The 22,356-nt window shown below is 47.5% G+C and overlaps 1 pseudogene; it reads left to right on the top strand.

Annotated features, from left to right (window-relative positions):
* The first annotated feature begins 11,404 nt into the window (after positions 1-11,404).
* On the top strand, positions 11,405-11,523 carry LOC143949115 (5S ribosomal RNA; annotated as a pseudogene).
* Positions 11,524-22,356: the final 10,833 nt, after the last annotated feature.

Below are 22,356 nucleotides of genomic sequence, written 5' to 3' on the forward strand. Positions count from 1 at the left end.
AATGGAATTAAAAAGATCTAGGTCTTTTAGAAGATTGGGAATAGAAATGTGCGGATTGGTCAAAAAGAGAAGAAGGTCGTCAGCAAAGGCCGCTAATTTATAGGTGCGGTGTTTGATTGTGATGCCGTTAATGTCTGGATTAAGCCTTATTTTATTGAGCAGGGGTTCTAGGGTAAGGACAAAGAGTAGGGGCGAAAGGGGGCAGCCTTGTCTAGTACCGTTATGGAGCTGGAAGGCGTTTGACAGGTGGCCATTGACCCGGACCCTAGCAGTAGGTCGAGTGTACAATGCACGTATATATGACAATAATATATCCGGGATGCCAATAGTGGATAAGACCAAGTCGATATAGTCCCAGGCCACTCTGTCAAACGCCTTCTCAGCATCAAGAGACAGAAAGAATCCCTGTTTATTATTAGAGGTTAACCAATGGTGAATGTTCAATGCTTTTATGGTATTGTCCCCACCATCCCATCCTGGAACGAATCCTACTTGGTCTAAGGAGATCAGGGACGGGAGTAGGGGTAACAGACGATTTGCAAGGATCTTGGCATAAATTTTTCCGTCAACGTTGATGAGCGAAATGGGGCGGTAGTTTGTAACCAGGGATGCATCCTTGCACTCCTTCGGTAAAACCGCTATATGTGCTTCTAGCATTTGTGGGGGGGGGAGATGGATTGGAGTCAAAGGATCTGAAGGCCGCAAGAAAATGAGGTTGAATAATATCTTTAAAGGTTTTGTAATACAGTAATGAAAAGCCGTCCGGGCCAGGAGCCTTTCCGACTTTCATTTCATTCAAGGCTGTTGTAAATTCTTCTTCCGAGAGAGGGGTGTTTAGACTTTGGATGACTTCCGGTGAGAGTGGGGTAGGGCAATATTTGGAAAGAAAATCTTTGATTAATATTTTCCTGGCATCTGGATTATGGGTGCTTTTGGGGTCGAGAGGTAGGTTATACAGGGCTTGGTAGTATTCCACAAATTGTTGGGCTATGGCTTCATTGGAAGCATGAGTGGTCCCGCTTTTGTCGGTGATGTGATGTACTGTGTTACTTTGTTTTTTATGTTGAACAGCTCTGGCCAGGAGACCACCTGCTTTGTTACCCTGTTCATAAAAGAGTTTATGTCTCAAAATATATTGCCTCTTAGTTTTTAAGTGTAGTTCTTCCAAAAGTAGTTTCCTGGCCTGAGTCAGTTCCTGGTAGGTTTGTAGAGCAAGGGTCTGTTTGTGTGTGGCCTCTAGTGCGCCTATCTGAGAGGTAAGTTTTGCGATTTTGGTTTGGCGTTCTCTTTTAATGTTGGCCGACAATTTTAGAAGTTCTCCCCGGATGACAGGCTTATGAGCTTCCCATTGGATTAGAGCAGGAGTTTCAGGGATGTCGTTAAATAGGAAGTACTCCTTAATGCGTTTGGAGAAATTGTCTATGTTCACTGGATCTTTTAGTAGGGAAGGATTTAGCCTCCATGTCTTAGTCGTGGTGGTTGTGTCTGGGAACACTAATAAGATGGTGATCGGGTGGTGGTCAGAGAATGTCATGGGTTCAATTGAGGCTTTTTTTAATAGAGGAATGTCGGATTGAGAGATGAAAAAGTAATCGATTCGGGAATATTTTTGATGGAGAGGAGAAAAATATGTATAATCTTTATCTTGCGGGTTCAGCGTTCTCCAGGTGTCATGAAGCATAAGATGTTGGAGTTGTAATTTAATTTGTTTTAAAGCTTTGTATGGTATAGCTGAGGTACCTGAAGATGTGTCCATTATCGGGCTGAGGGGAATGTTAAAATCCCCTCCAAGAACTAAAATTCCTGATGAAAAGGAGGTTAGGAGGTCACATATAGTGCGGAAAAATGCAACTTGTTTGGTGTTGGGAGAATGAACATTTGCGATTGTGATAGGTTTAGAGTGAATGGTACCTTTAAGGAATAGGTATCTCCCTTCGGGGTCACATAGAGAGTCTATCATTTTAAAAGGTGTATTTTTGGAGAAAAGGGTTGACACTCCTTTTGTTTTAGATTGTTCGTTGGTCGCATGGAAGACCGTGGGGAATGCTCTATCCGATAAATGAGGGATTTTACTACTCATGAAATGAGTTTCTTGGATACAGACTATGTTCGCTCTGAGTTTGTAACATTCTCGAAGAAGATGGGATCTTTTCTCCGGAATATTAAGGCCTTTAACATTGATAGAGACCATCTTCAGCGAGAGGGCAGCGGAGCGTAGGTGCGAGGAGGCCATGATCAATCGGAGCCGCTGGAGTTGTAACAAGTGTTAGGAGTATGTGCGATGCAATCTGCACTTAAAGTGGAGCTGAACAGGACACGGGTGAGGGGGGGATGGAAGGTCGAAGTTTGGAAAAGGGGGGGGGGGAGCAGTGTACCGTCTGAGCGTTGAAAACGTATCTAAATATAGGGAACAGGGTATAAGGAGTGTTACCAATTAATGGTGTCTGGCATGTAGCAAGAACCAGCTCGCTAACCCTTTTGTGGAATATATCCAGCACAAGGTACACCCAGGATGATTCAGGGGTAATATGTGCTGAAAGGTGTCGGGATAGAAAAGTGAAACTGATTACCGCTGTGTGGGGTGGGGTCCGATGTGAGGAAAAGTAGTATTAGTACAATCAGGGGTGCAGTTTGCTGAACGGAGGGGTTGGTGAAGATGGTGAATAGAGGAGGTATTGCAAGTATAAAGGGAGGTCAAAGGGACTCATGTATGTGTGAAATGTGGCTGTGGTATGAAACGTGTGTCCTATACTAGAAGGCGTCCCGGGTCCTGTGGTGGGGGGACAAGGACTCATGTGAGGGTAGAGATTTAGGGTCAGTTATCAACCGGTGAGAGGCAAAAATGCGGAGGTCATGGTATAAATAAAACCGGCAAGACCTACTTGGTGTAACAATCATTAACATTCATTAGAACATATCTAAACCATATAAGAACTTGGTTGAAAACAATAGGTAACAAATAAAACTTCGGCAGAACAATCAGAACACGTTAGTTTCTCCTGTATTTGTGATGTGCCGTACTCTCCCCAGTTCGGGTGGGGTTAGTGTCTGGCTTTGGGTGGGGATGAGACCACCCGAACCCAGACCAGGGCATGTGAGTCGGGCAGGACAAACCAGCATAAGTAGGAAAAAATTTCAAGTGAAACCCACCAGAAACAACCTTATGTAAGAGTGGATGTGCGTGTGGATTTGCACAATCTCCAGGAATCCTCTCCTACATGGGGTGCCACTCATATTCATATGTGAGACCATGTGGCTAGATGTGGTACCCCCCAGATAGTATGTCCCACAACTGCGAAACATGGCGTCTGACCCAGGGTATGGGTGTCCGTGTTTATCATATAAAGGGGGTGTAATTCTAACTGAGGAACTGCTATAGGCCTTGAATGGAAGCCTAGGAACTATCTTAGTTATAAGAGACGCTGCAGTTTCGGGAGCTGTGGCTATGTAGGGGCCTTCCGTTGAACCTCAACTTGGCAGGACTGGTGCCAATGATAGTGTGACTAGCTTGTAGTGAGGGAAAGGGGATGTATGCGTTCTGGCGATCAGAACTACATCTCCTGCAAGAAATTAAGGATGTCGGCCCTGGTCAATAAGGCTGGGCCCTATTTGCGATCAATTAGCAATGGCCATTAAACGGATCATGTCTCCTATTGAAGGAAGGGAGAGTACAAATCACAGTATAACAAAGTACCCAAGACTAGTTGACATGCATGCAACGAAGGATGACCTGCACGGATCGTGTTACCAGCTCTCCCTAATCAGGGAGTACGGGTGGAGTACAGGTCACTTGACAGGAGATCAGTCTCCGGAGCGCAAAGGCCGTTGTAGTCTGGTTAAGTTATGAACGCTGAATACGTGACTTCTCGTAATCAGCCCAGTAAAGGACACACTATACCTCAAAAGTCGGGCGTATCTGGTCTCAGTGTGTGGCTAAGACATGAAGGCCATATCTTCAAATCCGTGCAGATCATCCTTCGGAAGAGATAAATAGAGGGAATAAACAAAAGAAAGAAAACAAAATATATATCAGCACAAAAAACATACTGGGTATGAGGACCTACAGCAGATCTAGTCCCGGACTTGGGGGTTAGGTGTAACATAAACCTTTAACATATAGTCTCCTGCGTGCAATATACGATTAATGAAATCCATCTTTTCAGGAGGGTAAGAATAGGTTTGTCAAACTGGTGAGAGCCGCTCGGCTTATAATTAAAGTCAGGCATTTAGCTAAAGGAAAAATAAGAGCACAATAATGTTGTTCTGAACAGCAGGTAAAGAAGGAAGAAGAAGTAGAAGGGCCCAATAGACAAGTATAGCCACTTAGCTGGATGGTTGGATATTAAGTGGCTCACTTCAGCGATCCCGACGGGCCCGTCTTGTATGCGGTGCTTTTGACGGACTGGATCCATAAGTAGAGCCCAACGCCAAGTCGCGAGATCTGTCGTCTGAAGGCGAACGCTGCCTACGGTTACGGTGCTCTTGGGTGTCCATCGGTTCGCTTCCAGGTGGTGGACGTCTTGCAGACTGCGGGCGAAATTCTGCATACCAATCAGGGACCTCTGTGTAGGGGATTTCCAACATAGCACAAAAACGCCTTAGGTCCTCAGGGACCCTAAGCATTACGGAGCGGCCCTGTGAGGAGGCTGATAGTGCAAATGGGTACTTCCAACGGTACGGGATCCCCTTGGTGCGAAGAACATCAAGTAGAGGGCGGAGTTCTTTGCGGCGTTGTAAAGTAATAGAGGATAGGTCTTGGAATAAACGAACCTCCACATCTTTATATAGCAGCGGGTTCTTGGTGCGAGCCTGCCTAAGAATGCCCTCTTTAAGTTGATAATCTATTACACAGCAGACCACATCCCGGGGTGGATCAGAGTCCTTGCCGCGCGGGCGGAGGGCGCGGTGGATGCATTCCAGCCCTATAGGTGTCACAGGGTCTCTTTCCAGGATGATATTAAAGAGGCCTATCACTTCAGATTGTAGGTGTTCTGCCTCGATCGACTCTGGAAGGCCACGGAGGCGGAGATTGTGGCGTCTGCCGCGATTGTCCAAGTCTTCCATGTGGCGATTCAGCTCTCTAAGTTGCATGGTGTGTGTATCAATGACTTGACAGGATCGGCGGATCACAGCAGAATGTTGTGCTGTCTTCTGTTCCACCTCTTGCACTCTGCCTGCGATCGCCTGAATGTCGATCCGAAGGTCTGAGATCGCCGCCGTCAGCGTGTCTTTGATATCTGCAGCCACAGATCTAAGATCACTGAGACTGGGGTGCTGCTGTGGAGTGAGGATAATCTCTCCATTGGCAGGGGAAGGCCGCGCGGAGCTTGCAGAGCTGGGAGGGGGAGGTGAGCCTCGTGTGGGCGCCATGTTGCCGGCCTGGGAGCGGAACATGTCGGGTATGTTCTGAGTCACCCTGTTGGTTAGGTCACGAGGGGACCTAGATCGGGATGTGGAGGACCCGCGGGAGGACGTTCCCATGTCGGTCTGTGAGTCAGTCTGATGAGCGTACCTCCGTTACAAGCTGTTTTCCCTCCGTGTCAGCGGGAGCTCAGGAATCAGGCTGCCATTCTCCTCAGCGTTCAGGCCACGCCCCCATTCTTCTTTTTATGTTGTTGGCGTTGACCTGTTTTTTTTCGCTTGTTTCCCAGGGTGACTATCTTGGCATTTGTCAAGAGGGTTGAGCGTGCCTGAAAAAATCTACTATGGCTGCATCACCCTGAAAGAGCCAAATCTCATTTGATCTCAGAGGCTAAGCAGGGTTGGGACCTGGTTAGTACCTGGATGGGAGACCGCCTGGGATTTCTCGATGCCATAGGCTTTTTTTTTAAGTTGTTGGTATTGACTTATTTTTTTTTTTTTTATTCTTTTATTAAGTATAAGTAGGACAACATAAATATAACAGTCAACCATACAGCATGACCCAGGGTCACAATTACATGGTAACAAAAAATAGGCAGCCAAATAACTCTGGGTTCTCAGAGGGGAGTCCTACAGTTTCATGCAGAAAAGAGAGAAACCCCACCTCCGACATGTAGTACAGTATAACTAGTGCAGCTCCGTTCGGACAAATGTAATCATGGAGAACAACTGGGACCACAGCGAGCCAGCTTATCATGACCTATGTGAACCAGAGTAAAATATGAGCCGGTCGTGTCCAGAACCCTGGGGTTCTTCTGGGTCCCAAAGGCTAGTAAGGAGACAAGGCATAGTCAAAAGGGAGGACGGGGGGAGAAGAGAGTGCAAAGACGGAGAGAGAGGAGGGGGGGGGATGGCGGCGATGAAAAAAAGAAAAATAAAGACAAAAAGGGAGGGGGGAAATGCCATCCAGGGCAGACATGGCCTACGCAGGTAAACGTTAGATGTTCAGTCATTTTCTGGGACAGGGGCGCTGCTCACCTCCCGAATGTAGTCTCGAGTACCAGTAAAATACCTCCAGGAGGCCATGCAGGGCCAGATTAAGAACATCGTGGGCCTGGTGCTGAGGATTTTGGTGGGGCCTTTTATAAATAATAAATAAATAAAAATGCAAACTATTTTTTGTTATAACAAATTAAAGAGAGAGAGAGGGAGGATGAGAGAGAAAGAGAGAGAAAGGGGATGAAAGAGGTGTGAGGGGTAAGGGAGGGAGGATGAGAGAGTAAGGGGGGGATGGGAGAGATAGGATGCACATGAGGATGTGTGGGAATTACATCAACGCAGCCTGGCCAAGGCAAGTCACCGAAGGCACAGAACCCAGAAGGAAGTCCGGGTGAAGATGGAAGTGCCCGGGCCCTGCCGGATTGATCACAGCAAAGCACTGGAGGGCTCAGTCTGACAATTTACGTGTGCCCTAATGTGCTGATATGCTGTGCATACTTGTACATTACGGCATAACCTACCCCAGGGCCTCTAAATAAATAAATGTTAGAAACGTTTACTACCACTTTAATATCCCAGGAGCCTCTCATGGGGCCCCTACTGACCATGTGGCCCTTGGGCAGTGCCTAAGTGCATAGTTGTCAACATTTCAAAAATATTTTGAGGGACGCTTTTTTTACAAGTGCTATATTTAGAGTAGCTGACATCCCCCGTGTTCCTCTATACATCACAATAGTAATTACAAAATTAAATAAGTACTTATAATGGGGTAGAACAAATATGAGGACTGTGAGATTTCCTTTAGTTGAACTGACAAAAGTGCCCATTCTAGAGCTGGTAACATTGAGGATATTAAGTATAATTTTAAAGAACAGTTTTTGTGGGTAAGAGGCATAGGGGAGGAGTATGGATGGTATAAAAGTGGGAAGTATGTGCAGGTGAGGGAGAGGAATGTGGAGGGTATGACAGTGAGAAGTATGTACAGGAGAGGAGTGTGGAGGGTATGACGGTGGGCACTATGTATAGGAGAGGAGTGTGGAGGGTACGACAGTGGGCACTATGTACAGGAGAGAAGTGTATGACAGCGGGCACTATGTACAGGATAGGAGTGTGTAGGACATGACAGCAGGCGTTATGTACAGGAGACAAGTGTGGAGGGTATGACAGTGAGCAGTATGTACAGGAGAGAAGTGTGGAGAAAATGACAGTGGGCACTATGTTTAGGAGAGGAGGATGAAGTAATCTGGGAAGGAAAAATGTAAAGGTTTGTGGAAGGATGTTTAGAGACTGCGTAGTGGTTAAGCGGTCCATACATGGGTTGAAATTACACCAATTAAGCAGAGACCAGCCATAGTCGATCTATGTATGGGCTAGTTGGTTTTACACAAATCAACCTATTAACCGACTTGAGTACAACCAGCCTGTCAGGTTTTCACCAAAACAATCAGTGCTGCCAGCTATAGTTAGCAACACTAATCATTGTATTGACTGGCAGAACACAATAACACTGCGGGAGTGATTGTCCCATTCACAGGTCAGCAGGTGAGAAGGTGTGTGGGGACAGGCTGGGGAGAGATACTAGTCAGTCCCTGGGTGGGCACTGGTTAGTATCAGAGCCAGATACACACAGGTTACATACGCCACGATCGTTAGAGCGAGAGCAATAATTCTAGCACTAGAACTACTCTGTAACTCTAAACATGTAATCTGTAAAAAAATGTAAAGCATCGCTTAGTACACAACAAAAAATCGTGCTAACTTTAGTTTTTAGCTTTTTTTATGAGTGAAACAGTTTCTTAAAAAAAAAAAAAAAGTTTGAAAAATTGCTGAGCAAATATCGTGTGACATAAAAAGTTGCAAAGACCACCCTTTTATTCCATAGGGTGTCTGCTAAAACAATATATAATGCTTGAGGGTTCTGAGTAATTTTCTAGCATAAAAAAAATGATGATTTTTACATGTAGGAGAGAAGTCTCAGAATGGGCCTGGGTGGCAAGGGGTTAATTATCATAAGTAATATACAAATAATTATTATAAGCTCTGTGAGGTCATCCTCTCAGTCTGCTGCAGAGTGTTCCAGCTTGTATTTATACTGCCGCTCTGTATGTAGCTTCTGACAGGCTGTGCAAGGAGACCTGTATCTCCGGAACCATAGATGATAGCAGCCCCATATTTTAACCAGTGCTGGAGAGGGTCTTTAGCTACCTACCCCACAAATGTGGGGTCTCTGTGACTCTTGATCGCCGAGCTACAATCCTCAAAGTTGATCTTTTTTTTTTTTTTTTTGATTTTTTTTTTGGGGGCAAATGGGCCTATCTTGAGAAAGGGGCCTGGAGCTGCAGCTCCAATAGCCCCTATGTTAATCCGGCCCTGCCTCCATGTAACACTAAATGTCTCCACCCAAAAGTTCCTCAAGGCTGGGCATGCCCAGAAAATATGTCCCATGGTCCCCGTATCTGAATTGCACCTCCAACAAACATCCGGGATCGATCTATTCATTTTATTCAGAAGGTATGGGACTCTATTCCAGCGTGAGACTATCTTGTATCCTGATTCTTGATATTGGTTTGCGATGGAAGCTTTATGTACTAAGGTCAGGATCTTCCCTATCTGTTGTGGGGTAAATGTGAGGCCTAAGTCCCTCTCCCATTTGTGGATAAATGGTGGGGTCGACTCCTCCTCCTGACTACTCAATAGGTTGTACAGGAGGGAGAGGGTGTGTCGCACAGATTCCCTTTTGTGACAGATGGATTCATAGGGCGTCAGGTCTCTAGGAGTGTAGGGGGCCCTTTGTATGGCCAGAAGAAAGTGACGAAGTTGATAAGCACTAAACAAGTCAAGCAGAGGGTCAGAAAGCTTGGCGACAGTTTGCGTGGTCGGGAGCCCTCCCGAGGGCCAGACCTCTCCCAGACGCTGTTTCCCCATCACTGTCAACTGTTGCAGTTTCTTGTTGGTAAATCCCGGTGGGAAGTCTGGATTACCTATAAACGGAGTCATTGGTGACGGCAGGGGAGAAATGTGTGTGCAGCGGAACAACCTCCGCACAACAGCCAACGTAGCTCCCACTACGGGGTGTGATCTCTGAGGTCTTTTGGTAGGGAGGACAGGAGCCAAGGCGTTGACCTGTTTTTTTTCCGCTTGTTTCCCAATAGGGGAATGGATCCATCCTCAATCTCCATCTCCACCCACTGCTTGTGTGACCCATTACAATGCCAATCAACGACTCTCGCTAGCAGAGTCGCTCTGTAGTATTGTCTCAGATCTGGGAGACCCAGACCCCCCTTGTACTTTGGTCTGGCAAGCAATTGCAAACGGGCTCTGGGCAGTTTGCTCGCCCAAATAAAGTCCCGGAGCAGCACCTGCAGTTGTCTGAAAAAAATTGGGGGTAACCGGATCGGTAATGTCTGGAACAAGTATAAGATCCGCGGGAGGGCCGTCATTTTGAATGCTTTACAACGCCCGAACCAGGTCAGAGTTAAAGCATGCCAGTTTCCCAAATCAGATTTCAGTCTATTCAGGAGAGGGACAAAATTAAGCGGGTACAATTGCACCAAATCCGCTGCAATGTCAACGCCCAGGTAACGTATAGATTTTTCGGCTCAGTAGAATGGAAAAGCAGAGCATAGCCTCTTGGCCTCACCATCCGGGACCGATATATTCAATACAGCCGACTTGGCACAATTGATTTTATAGTTTGATAGGCTGCCGTATCGCCGGAGAGCCGCGAGTATATTGGGAAGCGAAATGTGTGGATTGCAGAGTGATGACTTATGGGCGAAAAAGAGTATTCTGTCCTTCTGTGGTTTGGAGAATGTAGTTTGCAAGTCCCTTTTCCATTTAGCTAGGAAGGGCGGATCCGTGGAGGATTGTGCGTCTGTCAGGATTTGGTAGGACCTAGAGAGGGAACTACGAATTGGGCCATCATCCAGGCAAAGTTCCTCGAAGGGGTGGAATTGTCTAGAGAAGAACAAATGGTTAGGTAGTGATCCGAGGAAATGGATGAGCTGTCTAGCTCTCCAGCTATCCAATGCAACAGGTACTTGCTCTAGCAGTATGGTCCCCGTGGGAATCCAGCCCGTGGGTCCAAGAAATAGGGCTGCTCTCAGAAGCCCTTTCGGGGCTTGCCTGGTAAAGGCCGGGTCAGACAGGCCCAGAGGGAATCTAGGATGTCCAATAATTGGGGTCATAGGAGAAGGGAAGTTAGTCAGGTGGGAAAGGTGAAAAAAACTATCCATCTCGGCGAGCGAGGGGCCAATTAACGGGTGAGTAGTCACACAGGGCTCCAATGGCCTCCCCGCCCAAGGCAGACCAGCCAGTGGAACCCGCGCCATCTCCTGCTCTAGCTTGACCCATAGCTTCAGTTCCCCATGCCGGCACCAGTCAACCAGCCGTGTCATGTGCGTCGCTGTGTAATATAGAGCAGGGCCCGGGAAGCCAATACCTCCCCGCAATTTCGGTCGCAATAGCATTGCCCTACCAATATGCGTATGTTTGCCGTGCCAGAGGAACTTGATAAAGGTTGAGCGAACCACATGAAAGAAAGTCTGGGGTATTTTGATAGGTAAGGCTTGTAGTAGATACAGAAGTCGTGGCATCACGTTCATCTTCAACACATTACAGCGTCCGAACCATGACAGAGCTAGTGGTTCCCATCTTTTAAGGTCCGCTGTAAGCCCATAGGCTTCTTTTTATGTTGTTGGCTTTGACCTGTTTTTTTCACTTGTTACTCAAGGCGACCATCTTGGCGTTTGTCAAGAGGGTTGGGCGTGTCTTGAAGAGAACGCTTACGGCCACATCAACCTGAAAGCACCCGATCTCCTCTGATTTCAGAGGTTAAGCAGCATCAGGCCTGGTTAGTACCTGGATGGGAGACCAGAATAGTAGGATCTGGTCTGGTTAGTGTCTTGATTGGGAGATCACCTGGGAATACTGGATGCCGTAGGCTTCTTTTTATGTTGTTGGCTTTCACCTGTTTTTTTTACCTTGTTTCCCAAGGTGACCATCTTGGCCTTTGTCAAGAGTCTTCAGAGTGCCCAAAGACAATGCCTACAGCCAAATCACCCTGAAAGAGCCCAATCTCATCTGATCTCGGAGGCTAAGCAGCGATGGGCCTGGTTATTACCTGGATGGGAGACAGCCTGGGAATACCAGGTGCCGTAGGCTTCTCATTATGTTGTCGGCGTTGACCTGTTTTTTTTCCCTTGTTTCCCAAGGTGACTATCTTGGCATGTGTCAAGAGGGTTGAGAGTGCACAAAGAAATTGCCTATGGGCACAACACCCTGAAAGTGCCCAATCTCGTTTGGTCTCAGAGGCTAAGCAGGGTTGGGCCTGGTTTGTACCTGGATGGGAGACCGCCTGGGTTTTCCAGATGCCCAGGCTTCTTTTTATGTTGTTGGTGTTGACCTGTTTTTTTTTGCTTGTTTCCCAAAGTGATCATCTTGGCATTTGTCAAGAGGGTTGAGAGTGCCTAAAGAGATCGCTTATAGCCGCATCACCCTGAAAGCACCCTATCTCTTCTGATCTCAGAGGCTAAGAAGGGTTGGGCCTAGTTAGTACTTGAATGGGAGACGGCCTTGGAATACCAGCTGCCGTATTCTTCTTTTTATGTTGTTGGCGTTGACCTGTTTTTTTCCGCTTGTTTGCCAGGGTGACTATCTCTTTTTCAAGAGGGATGAGAGTGTCCAAAGAGATTGCCTATGAGCACATCACCCTGAAAGCGCCCAATCTCCACTTATCTCAGAGGCTAGAAAGGGTCGCGCCTTGTTAATACCTGGATGGAAGACCGCCTGGGAATACTAGGTGCTGTAGGCTTCTTTTTATGTTGTTGGCGTTGACTTGTTTTTTTTGTTTGTTTCCCAAGGTGACCATCTTGGCGTTTGTCAAGAGGGTTAAGCGTGCCTGAAAAAATCTACTATGGCTGCATCACCCTGAAAGAGCCAAATCTCATTTGAGCTCAGAGGCTAAGCAGGGTTGGGACCTGGTAAGTACCTGGATGGGAGACCGCCTGGGATTTCTCAATGTCATAGGCTTTTTTTTTAAGTTGTTGGCATTGACTTATTTTTTTTTTATTCTTTTATTAAGTATAAGTAGAACAACATAAATATAACAGTCAACCATACAGCATGACCCAGGGTCACAATTACATGGTAACAAAAAATAGGCAGCCAAATAACTCTGGGTTCTCAGAGGGGAGTCCTACAGTTTCATGCAGAAAAGAGAGAAACCTCACCTCCGACATGTAGTACAGTATAACTAGTGCAGCTCCGTTCGGACAAATGTAATCATGGAGAACAACTGGGACCACAGCGAGCCAGCTTATCATGACCTATGTGAACCAGAGTAAAATATGAGCCGGTCGTGTCCAGAACCCTGTGGTTTTTCTGGATCCCGAAGGCTAGTAAGGAGACAAGGCATAGTCAAAAGGGAGGACAGGGGAGAAGAGAGTGCAAAGACGGAGAGAGAGGAGGGGGGGGATGGCGGCGGGGAAAAAAATAAAAATAAAGACAAAAAGGGAGGGGGGGGGGGAATGCCACACAGGGCAGACATGGCCTACATAGGTAAACGTTAGATGTTCAGTCATTTTCTGGGACAGGGGCGCTGCTCACCTCCCGAATGTAGTCTCCACTACCAGTAAAATACCTCCAGGGCCTCCATGTAACACTAAATGCCTATTCAGTGTTGTGAAGGGTGGTGGTCAATTCTTCCATCCGGAGAATATGATTGACTTTGGAATACCACAGCACCTTGGATGGGGGCTGAGGCTGCCTCCACAGTGTGGGAATGCCGGCACGGGCGGCGTTCAGGAGTTGCATCGTGAGGGTTTTTTTGTATTTTCGAACAGGCTGTTCGGTCAAGTGTAGAAGGCACACTGCTGGGTTGTCTGCGATATCTACATTTGTGAGAGTTTTTATTGTCCCGGTCACCTCCACCCAAAAGTTCCTCAAGGCCGGGCATGCCCAGAAAAGGTGTCCCATGGTCCCCGTATCTGAATTGCACCTCCAACAAACATCCAGGATCGATCTATTCGTTTTATTCAGAAGGTATGGCACTCTATACCAGCGTGAGACTATCTTGTATTCTGATTCTTGATATTGGTTTGCGATGGAAGCTTTATGTACTAAGGTCAGGATCTTCCCTATCTGTCGTGGGGTAAATGTGATGCCTAAGTCCCTCTCCCATTTGTGGATAAATGGTGGGGTCAACTCCTCCTCCTACCAACTCAATAGGTTGTACAGGAGGGAGAGGGTGTGTCGCACAGGTTCCCTTTTGTGACAGATGGATTCATAAGGCGTCAGGTCTCTAGGAGTGTAGGGGGCCCTTTGTATGGCCAGAAGAAAGTGAGGAAGTTGATAAGCACTAAACAAGTCAAGTGGAGGGTCAGAAAGCTCGCGACAGTTTGCGTGGTCGGGAGCCCTCCCGAGGGCCACACCTCTCCCAGACGCTGTTTCCCCACCACTGTCAACTGTCGCAGTTTCTTGTTGGTAAATCCCGGTGTGAAGTCTGGATTACCTATAACCGGAGTCATTGGTGACGGCAGGGGAGCAATGTGTGTGCAGCGGAACGACCTCCGCACAACAGCCAACGTAGCTCCCACTACGGGGTGATCTCTGAGGTCTTTTGGTAGGGAGGACAGGAGCCACGGGGAGGTCAATAGGGGAATTGATCCATCCTCAATCTCCATCTCCACACACTGCTGGTGTGGGCCATTACAATGCCAATCAACGACTCTCACTAGCAGAGTCGCTCTGTAGTATTGTCTCAAATCTGGGAGACCCAGACCCCCCCTTGTCCTTTGGTCTGGCAAGCAATTGCAAACAGGCTCTGGGCGGTTTGCGCACCCAAACAAAGTCCCTGAGCAGCACCTGCAGTTGTCTGAAATGAAAAAAATTGGGGGTAACCGGATCGGTAATATCTGGAACAAGTATAAGATCCGCGGGAGGGCCATCATTTTGAATGCATTACAGCGCCCGAACCAGGTCAGTGTTAAAGCATGCCAGTTTCCCAAATCAGATTTCAGTCTATTCAGGAGAGGGACAAAATTAAGTGGGTAAAATTGCGCTAAATCCGCTGCAATGTATCTTGGGCCTCCGGGATCGCCTGAAGCCACCGGAGCCACGCCGGCGGGTGAGGTAAGGAGCTGTCATCGGTCCCCTCCCGTCATCTCCCCCCTTGCCCGGGTCTCATTTGGGGCGGTTTCGGGCTTCCGCGGCCCTCGGGGAGCCCGCGGCCGGCTCCTGCCTAGTGCGGCCTACTGAGGCCTAAGGATCCCCAGGGTTTCCTACAGCTGCTGCCCGGAAAGTGCTCCACAGCCGTTCCGGCCTACAACTGCTACCGCGGTTTGCCTACTTGCTCTGGCCTGATCGCCCACCACCCCCCCCCTCATGGAGGATTACTTTATTTGAATTATTTATCTACTTGTGGTTCTCCATCCACATTTGATTGTGACCCCAGTCTGCTCTCCTGGCCCACTATTCAAGGCATCCTTGCTCCAAGCATCCCCTACAGCCTCATACTCCCTCTGCATACAGACTCTGCTCTGGCTTTCTTTGTGTACTCATTTACCCTACTGCAGCAGGGGACTGACAACTTTACATTCCTTCTACCTGGATGATCTTACAATCCTCTCAGATAATAAGCCAGCATACCTCACAAAATTACTATGGCGGAGGTCATCTTGAACTATCTCATGACTGTAACTATAGGGCCACGTCTTGACGTATGCAAGCCCCTCCTAAATGATCTAGACTTTCTCCTATAAGGGTCTACCCCCACATATGGAGAGGTAGGTCGGGCCTACACTCAGCTCCTGGCTCCCCCGACCCCACGGCCCTCATTTCGGACAGTAAACCGGACCAAACGCAGCTCCATGGGGAAAGACAAGCCCAAAGCACACAAGAGCGGCAATGGCCGTCACCCGGGAGGGGATCTAGATGATTATTTCGGCCATGGACGGTTGTCCTCACAGCACCGACCAGCATCCAAAGGGACGCCGGCCCCTCCATCTCCGGCGCGCTCTGAATCAGCCAGGCAATCTCAGGTGCGTCCCCACAGCCTGCTCTCACACTCTGAGGACACTGCCCTCTCCCCCAGGCTTACCAGAAGCCGCTCTAATGCCTCCCTAGGATCGGGGGATGGATGGGACATGGAATCGCAGATCAGATCCCTGCACAGCTACATGAGGTCTCTACCCACCAAAGCTGACTTTGAACACTGTGTGCATAGGATCGAGGAAACATATCGAAAAGAGATCTCTGATTTGAGAAAAGATGTGGGGGTACCCTTTGATGATGTGGATAGCACAGTAGATGGCCTGCGGGACACTGTACAATCGCATGATCCGATCCTCAATACCCACACTGTCCTGCTTCAGCAGCTCTCATACCAGCAGGACGACCTTGAAAACCGCAGTCGCCGCAACAACATACGTATACGGGGGATACCCGAGTCGGTTGACCCCAAGGATCTACCTGCGGCTGTGACGGCTATCTTCAACCAAATACTCCAACGCCCCAAAGATGACCCGATCGAATTGGACCGGGTGCACCGTACATCGGGTCCCCGCACCCCTGACCCCTCCTTCATCCGTGACACACTGTGCCGTGTCCATTTCTACAAAATAAAGGAGAACATTATGAGGGCCGCCAGCACGCAGCAGTCGATTCTCTTCAACGAAACACCCATCATGCTCCTCTCTGATCTCTCCCGCCAAACACTGGCCATGCGGAAATCCTTACGACCCCTCACGCAACTCCTACAAGCAAGACAGATCAAATACCAATGGCGTTTCCCGTTCCATCTTCGAGTGCACCATGCGGGTAAAACCGTTGTATTTTGTACACTGGGGGACCTGCCTACATTTCTCAGTACACTTGAACTGCCTCAAGTCGCCCTACCCGACTGGCCGTTTACACAGACCACCCCAGGTTTACCCTACACCCCGCAATGGCAGAAGCAAGGTCGCAAGCGCACCCCACGGTCCCCGCAGCTTCAGGATCCCAACGACTGACCCGATCCAGTGGGCCCCCCCCGGGCCTGTTTTCTTTTCCCGCCACTGGGGTCCTCCCCTGTGATGGCCTTGGACCCGTATGGGTCGAATAACTCACATGCTGATTAACCCTCTTGTTTACAGGTTTTTTGTATATTTTTTACAACCCCGTTGCTGTGCCCCCCTCCTCCCTATCCCTATAGTTGGGGTGCTCCGTTGTGTTTATTTTTTTTTTTGATAGTTCCTGGACGGATCTCACGACTTGTCTTTGCAATCCACTGCCTACAATGGTCCCCTCTGTGTTGCCCTTGACATACTTTAAGATTATTGTTATGTTTAATCTGATTCCTTCGTAGGGCCTGCTGCATATCCTTACCCCCTATGACTCATAGATGTTCTCTATTTTATGCCGGTTTACAAATGCATTTATTGATGACCACTAAGATAATTATGCTTATTATGTTCTTTGGTTTACTCTTTAGGTCGCAACTGATTTTGGTTTACCCGTGGGGCCGGGGTGCTGGGAGCTGCCCGGCTCTGTGATTTTGTTCCACCCCCCCTCCCCTTACTGGGTTTTTCTTCCTTTTTTTTTTTTTCTCTTCTTTCTGTTTTTCGTTGTGCGCCCCACGGTGTTCCTATGATCACTGTGGGGTGCACTGATTTGTGCCTTTATGACAGGCTTTTTTTCTCTATAATGTTTTCCTTTTGGAGCCACCTAGTGGCCTTTTTTTTTGTTTTTGTCTTGACTACTCCTCTTTTCTGCCTGACCTATTGGGCCCGTCTCCTACCATTGATGTTTACAAATGCTCTGTTCCATGTCCCCCTGTTTGTTGTGCTGGGAGTGGGTTGCCATACCTACCACTGTTGCTACTACCTATGCAAGGTTATTATATCGTCTTTTCTCTCTCTTCTTACTTTTTTTCTCCCCTCCGCCTTCTCTCTGCCTATGCCCTCCCACCCCTTCCCCCCTCCCTTACCCCCATGACCATCGTCTATTCCCGTTCCCTACCCCAATGGGGTTTGCCCATAGTGTCACTTATCACATTGATCCTGAGCTCCACCCCTATGATCCCCCATGGCTAGTGACGATTCAATAACCTTCGCTTCCTTTAATTGTAGAGGTTTCAACACACCCGAGACGCGGAGTCAGACACTTTACCATTTTCACAAAAAGCATACGAAAATTCTGCTGCTCCAAGAAACACACTTTCGCGCTGGAGCTATTCCAGCACTGCGCAATAGGTATTACTCGCAATGGTTTCACAGTGTTAATCCGCAGGCCAAATCCAAGGGGGTATCTGTTGCCTTTCATAAATCTTTTAACCCGGAGGTTCTGGACTCTCTCATAGATGACTCAGGTCGCTATGTATTTTTGAAACTGAAACTAAACGATTTTCTTTTCACAGTAGCTAACATCTACGTGCCGAACGTGGGCCAGGCTCGGTTCCTCTCTTCAGTCCTCACCAGACTATCCTCCTTTGGAGGGTCGGCTTTCATTGTTGGAGGTGATCTCAATATTGTCCTCTCCCCATCCGCAGACACATCCTCGGGTAAGTCTTCTGTTCCTTATTCCACCTTGACACGTATTAAATCACTCCTCCATTCCTCCCATCTGGTGGATGCCTGGCGAGTCCAGCATCCCACAGAAAGGGATTACAGTTATTTTTTAGTTTCACACAACTCCTACAGTAGATTGGACCACTTTCTCATATCGCAATCACTTCTAGACACGCCTCTCCAAACGGCGATCGGTAACCTACTATGGTCTGACCATGCCCCCATCTATCTGACTCTAGTCCGCCCCCCTGCTGCCCGCCGGGGGGCGAGCTGGAGACTTAACGACTATCTGCTGCGGGACACCGTGTGCGTAGCGGGTGTCTCTAAAGTCATTAAAGATTTCATAGGTGACCACTCCACTGACACAACCTCCCCTTTGAACCAATGGGACACACTCAAATGTGTGATCCGGGGTACCCTTACACAACACGGCTCTCGCCTTAAGAAGGCCCGAGCTCATGACATACGCAAACTCCTTTCTACCATAGCGGACCTTGAACCCCTTCATAAAAAAGAACTGGACCCTATGGTTTTTGTCCAGCTTTCCAAAGCCCGCAGAGACTTACTCCAGCTCCTAGACGCGCACTCCCTAATTGCCAGGGATAAAGCGCGAAACCACTTCTACTCCCTGGCGAACAAATGTGGTAAGCACCTGGCTAGAATTATTCACCCTAGACCCCCGCGACATTCTATCCCCTTTATTGTCCAATCGGATTATAAGAAAACATTTAACACCTCTGGGATATCTGAATCCTTCAGGCAATACTACGCACAGCTTTATAACCTCGCGCGTGCAACCCCTTCCGATCGGTCCCCCCCCTCTCCCGACCCCACACAGGATTATATTATGGAGACTGCTTTACCCACTATTGACGATGCAGAGGCGACATCCCTAGATGAGCCCCTAATTACTTCTGAATTTTTGCAGGCCATCAAAGCCCCTAAAGTGGGAAAATGCCCGGGTCCTGGTGGCTTTACACCCCGGTTCTACAAGACTTTTGCCCCCCAACTTGCACCCCTTCTGACAAAGGCCTTTAACTCGGTAGACAGTCTTAACCTCCCCTCCAAGGAATCTTTATCTGCCAACATCTCTATTATCCTTAAACCAGGCAAGGACGCATCCCAGTGCAGCAGCTATCGGCCCATATCCCTACTCAACATAGATATTAAGCTATTTGCGAAAGTTCTGGCTACCCGTCTGTCCCCTTTACTGCCTAAAATTATTCATAATGATCAAGTGGGGTTTGTCCCTGGCAGAGAAGCGAGGGACAACACCACCAAGACGATACATCTTATCTCCCTGATCCAACGTAAAGGCTTGAAAGCTTACCTCTTATCTTTTGACGCTGAAAAGGCCTTCGATAAGGTCAGCTGGAGGTTTCTACAGCTGTCTCTAGAACAACTTGGCCTCGGAGCTCCCTTCATCTCTAAAGTTATGTCCCTATATTCACGACCCTCAGCTACGGTCCTAGTCAATGGTACCACATCGGCCCCCTTTGACATTGCAAACGGTACCCGACAGGGCTGCCCCCTGTCCCCCCTCCTCTTTGTCATCATCATTGAACATTTGGCCTGTGCCATATGACAAAACCCCTCCCTTCTTGGTATTCAAACTCTGTCTGCACATCACAAACTTTCCCTGTATGCTGATGACCTCCTTGTGTATATTCAGAATCCACACATCTCCCTACCATCCCTACTCAGAGAATTTCAACGTTTGGGTGTCCATAGTAACTTTAAGATCAACATTGCTAAGACAAAAGCCCTCAACATATCCCTCAACCCCTCCACACTGTCCCTTCTAAAATCCAACTTCTCATTTAAATGGCAGACCAAGGGGATCTCTTACCTAGGGGTCATTATACCCTCCAACCTAGCTAATTTGTTTTCCCTGAATTATATTCCCCTGCTTAACCGTATACGGAAGGACCTTGAGGAGTGGGGGGGATCTCCCTTGCCCTGGTTCGGAAGGATTAATATCCTAAAGATGGACACTCTACCCAAGTTCCTGTATTTATTTCAAACAATCCTTATCCACGTCCCCAAATCATTTTTTATCTCCCTACGTTCGCTAGCCGTCAGATTCATGTGGAACAGGGGCCTCCCCAGAGTTAAATTTAAACTGCTTACACTTCCGAAAACTATGGGAGGAACAGGCCTCCCTGATTTTGAGACTTACCATACAGCTGCTCATATGACTCGCATCATTGAATGGTTCCCCCGTCCTCCCTGCAAGGCCTCGGTGACCGTTGAACAGGACCTTTCTCCTGTAGATCTCCGAGCTCTTCTATGGGGTTACAAACAGGACTACTCTCGTATGACATCCTTATCCCCACTGAGTTTGGCCTCCTTGAAGCTGTGGTTTAAGACAGGGCTAAACACCACCCTCTCCTCTGATCCGGGCCCCCTGACGTCCCTCTTTGACCATCCTACTTTACCACAAAGTACAGGGGCAGCCTCCCTAGGATCCTTTAAGCGTACGGAGTGGCCGCAAGCTTGCACATTTGTACATCCTTCTCAGGGGACCCCGGTCCCCCTGGCAGACTCCGGAGATTGGCTCACGGCCCTACAGGTGTCCACATTTACCAAATGCCTACACTCCTCCTCTCAAATACATCGCAAGCTTACCAACTTCGAGGAACTGTGCTCGCTCCCAGAAAATCCCAAACACCTACTATCCTCCTTATATAACTTACTACAGACTTTAGCACATGATCAACTCCCACATTACACTAGGCTGTGGTCTGCGGATTTGGGTGAAGACATCTCTGTGCCGGAATGGCAAACCTCTTTTCTTTTTTTTACAATTTCTTTATTTATTTATTTTTTCCCTTTCCATAAGTAAGCCAAACCAAATTTTACATAAACAATCTAAGAGTCATACATCTAGCTTCCATGTTCATACATAATAAACAGAAATAGCATAACAGTTCATTCCATTCCGTTCGCTTCTTACTCCCCTTATAGTATGGTATATAAAACCACAAAGAAAACACGCAAGGTTAATGGTAATATACATAACATATCGGGACAGTAACATGGAAACTTCTCTCTCAGTCCCACATACACCATGTCTAATCCTAGATTGGTACTGATCCCAGTTAGATTAGAGTTGTATTGTTATCTCCTTTTTACTCATCTACCCCTCTTACTATTTTCCCCCTATTCTTCAGCCCTCCCCCCCAAAAAAAAAAAAAAAAAAACCCCGAACCAAGCCAGAGAGAGGGGGAGAGGGGGGGAGAGGGGGGGAGAGAGGGGGAGTTCCCATCTCCTCCCCCCGAGTCTCCCCCCCCCCACCCCCGTAAACTGCATCGATCCGTCTCCTTCCATCCCCCGAGGAGATATAGAGGTTCCATGGTGTCCATATTTCCAAATAAGTTTTCCTTCTTTTCCTAGCTGTCCATATTAGGTCTTCCATCCTGTTCACCTCCTCGACTTTCTTCAACCACATGCTCACACTGGGAGGTTGTATTTGTTTCCACCTAAGTGTTATACATGACTTGGCTGTATTTACCAAGTGACACATGATGGAGTTCCCACCTATATTCCCTGAGGTCTCTGACAAATTCAAGAGGAATACTGCTGGATCCTCCCGTATCTCTACTTCACTGAATTTTTGAACGATCTCTCGTACATCTTTCCAATATTTCTTAATTTTTGGACATGACCAAAATATGTGTAAAAAATTTCCCACTTCTTTCTGGCACCTCCAACACTTATTTGATATATGAGGGAAATATTTTTGAAGTTTTTCTGGTGTTCTGTACCACTGTGCAATAATTTTATAATTAGTTTCCTGCAATTTTGTGCATGTTGCTGTTTTAAAAATTGATTGTATCATCTTTTTCTTCTGCTCCTCAGAGAAAATCCTTCCTAGGTCTATTTCCCACTTCCGAAAGAAGGGTAACTGAAAATTTTCTACGGGTTTAATCAGTAACGCATACATTTTCGAGATTACATGCGTAATTGGTTCCTTTTCCGTACAAAGTTTCTCAAATGGCATATAGTCTCGGTCTAGTAACTCTGGCTCTATCTCTGTTCTTAAAAAGTGTCCTAATTGTGCCGCCTGCCAGAAATCTAATTGAAAGGGGCCTTTTCTATCTGTCATCTCCTGCCTTGTTGGCCATTTACCTTTTTTCACGAAATGCGAGGCTTGATATATTCCTTTTTTAATCAGCTTATCAAAAGGTCCTTTCTGTATGCCTGGTATAAATCGGGGATTGCCCAATATAGGAACTAGAGGGGAGTTCTGTGTCGATATCTTATTCTTAGCTAGGAGATGGTAGCATATCTGTAATGTGGGTCCTATTGTAGGGTGAAGCTTCGTATCTAAGGTCAAATTTCTGTAGCACCAAGGTGCTCTATGTAGTAGCTCCCTACATTGTGCTTGCTCTAATTTTACCCATATTTTCTGATCTCCATGTCGACACCAGTCTAATAGTCTACCTAGATG

The sequence above is a fragment of the Lithobates pipiens genome, unplaced genomic scaffold (genome assembly GCF_037356315.1).
Source record: "Lithobates pipiens isolate NorthernLeopardFrog02 unplaced genomic scaffold, aLitPip1_a1.2 Scaffold_30, whole genome shotgun sequence".
In the NCBI taxonomy this organism is placed as follows: Eukaryota; Metazoa; Chordata; class Amphibia; order Anura; family Ranidae; genus Lithobates; species Lithobates pipiens.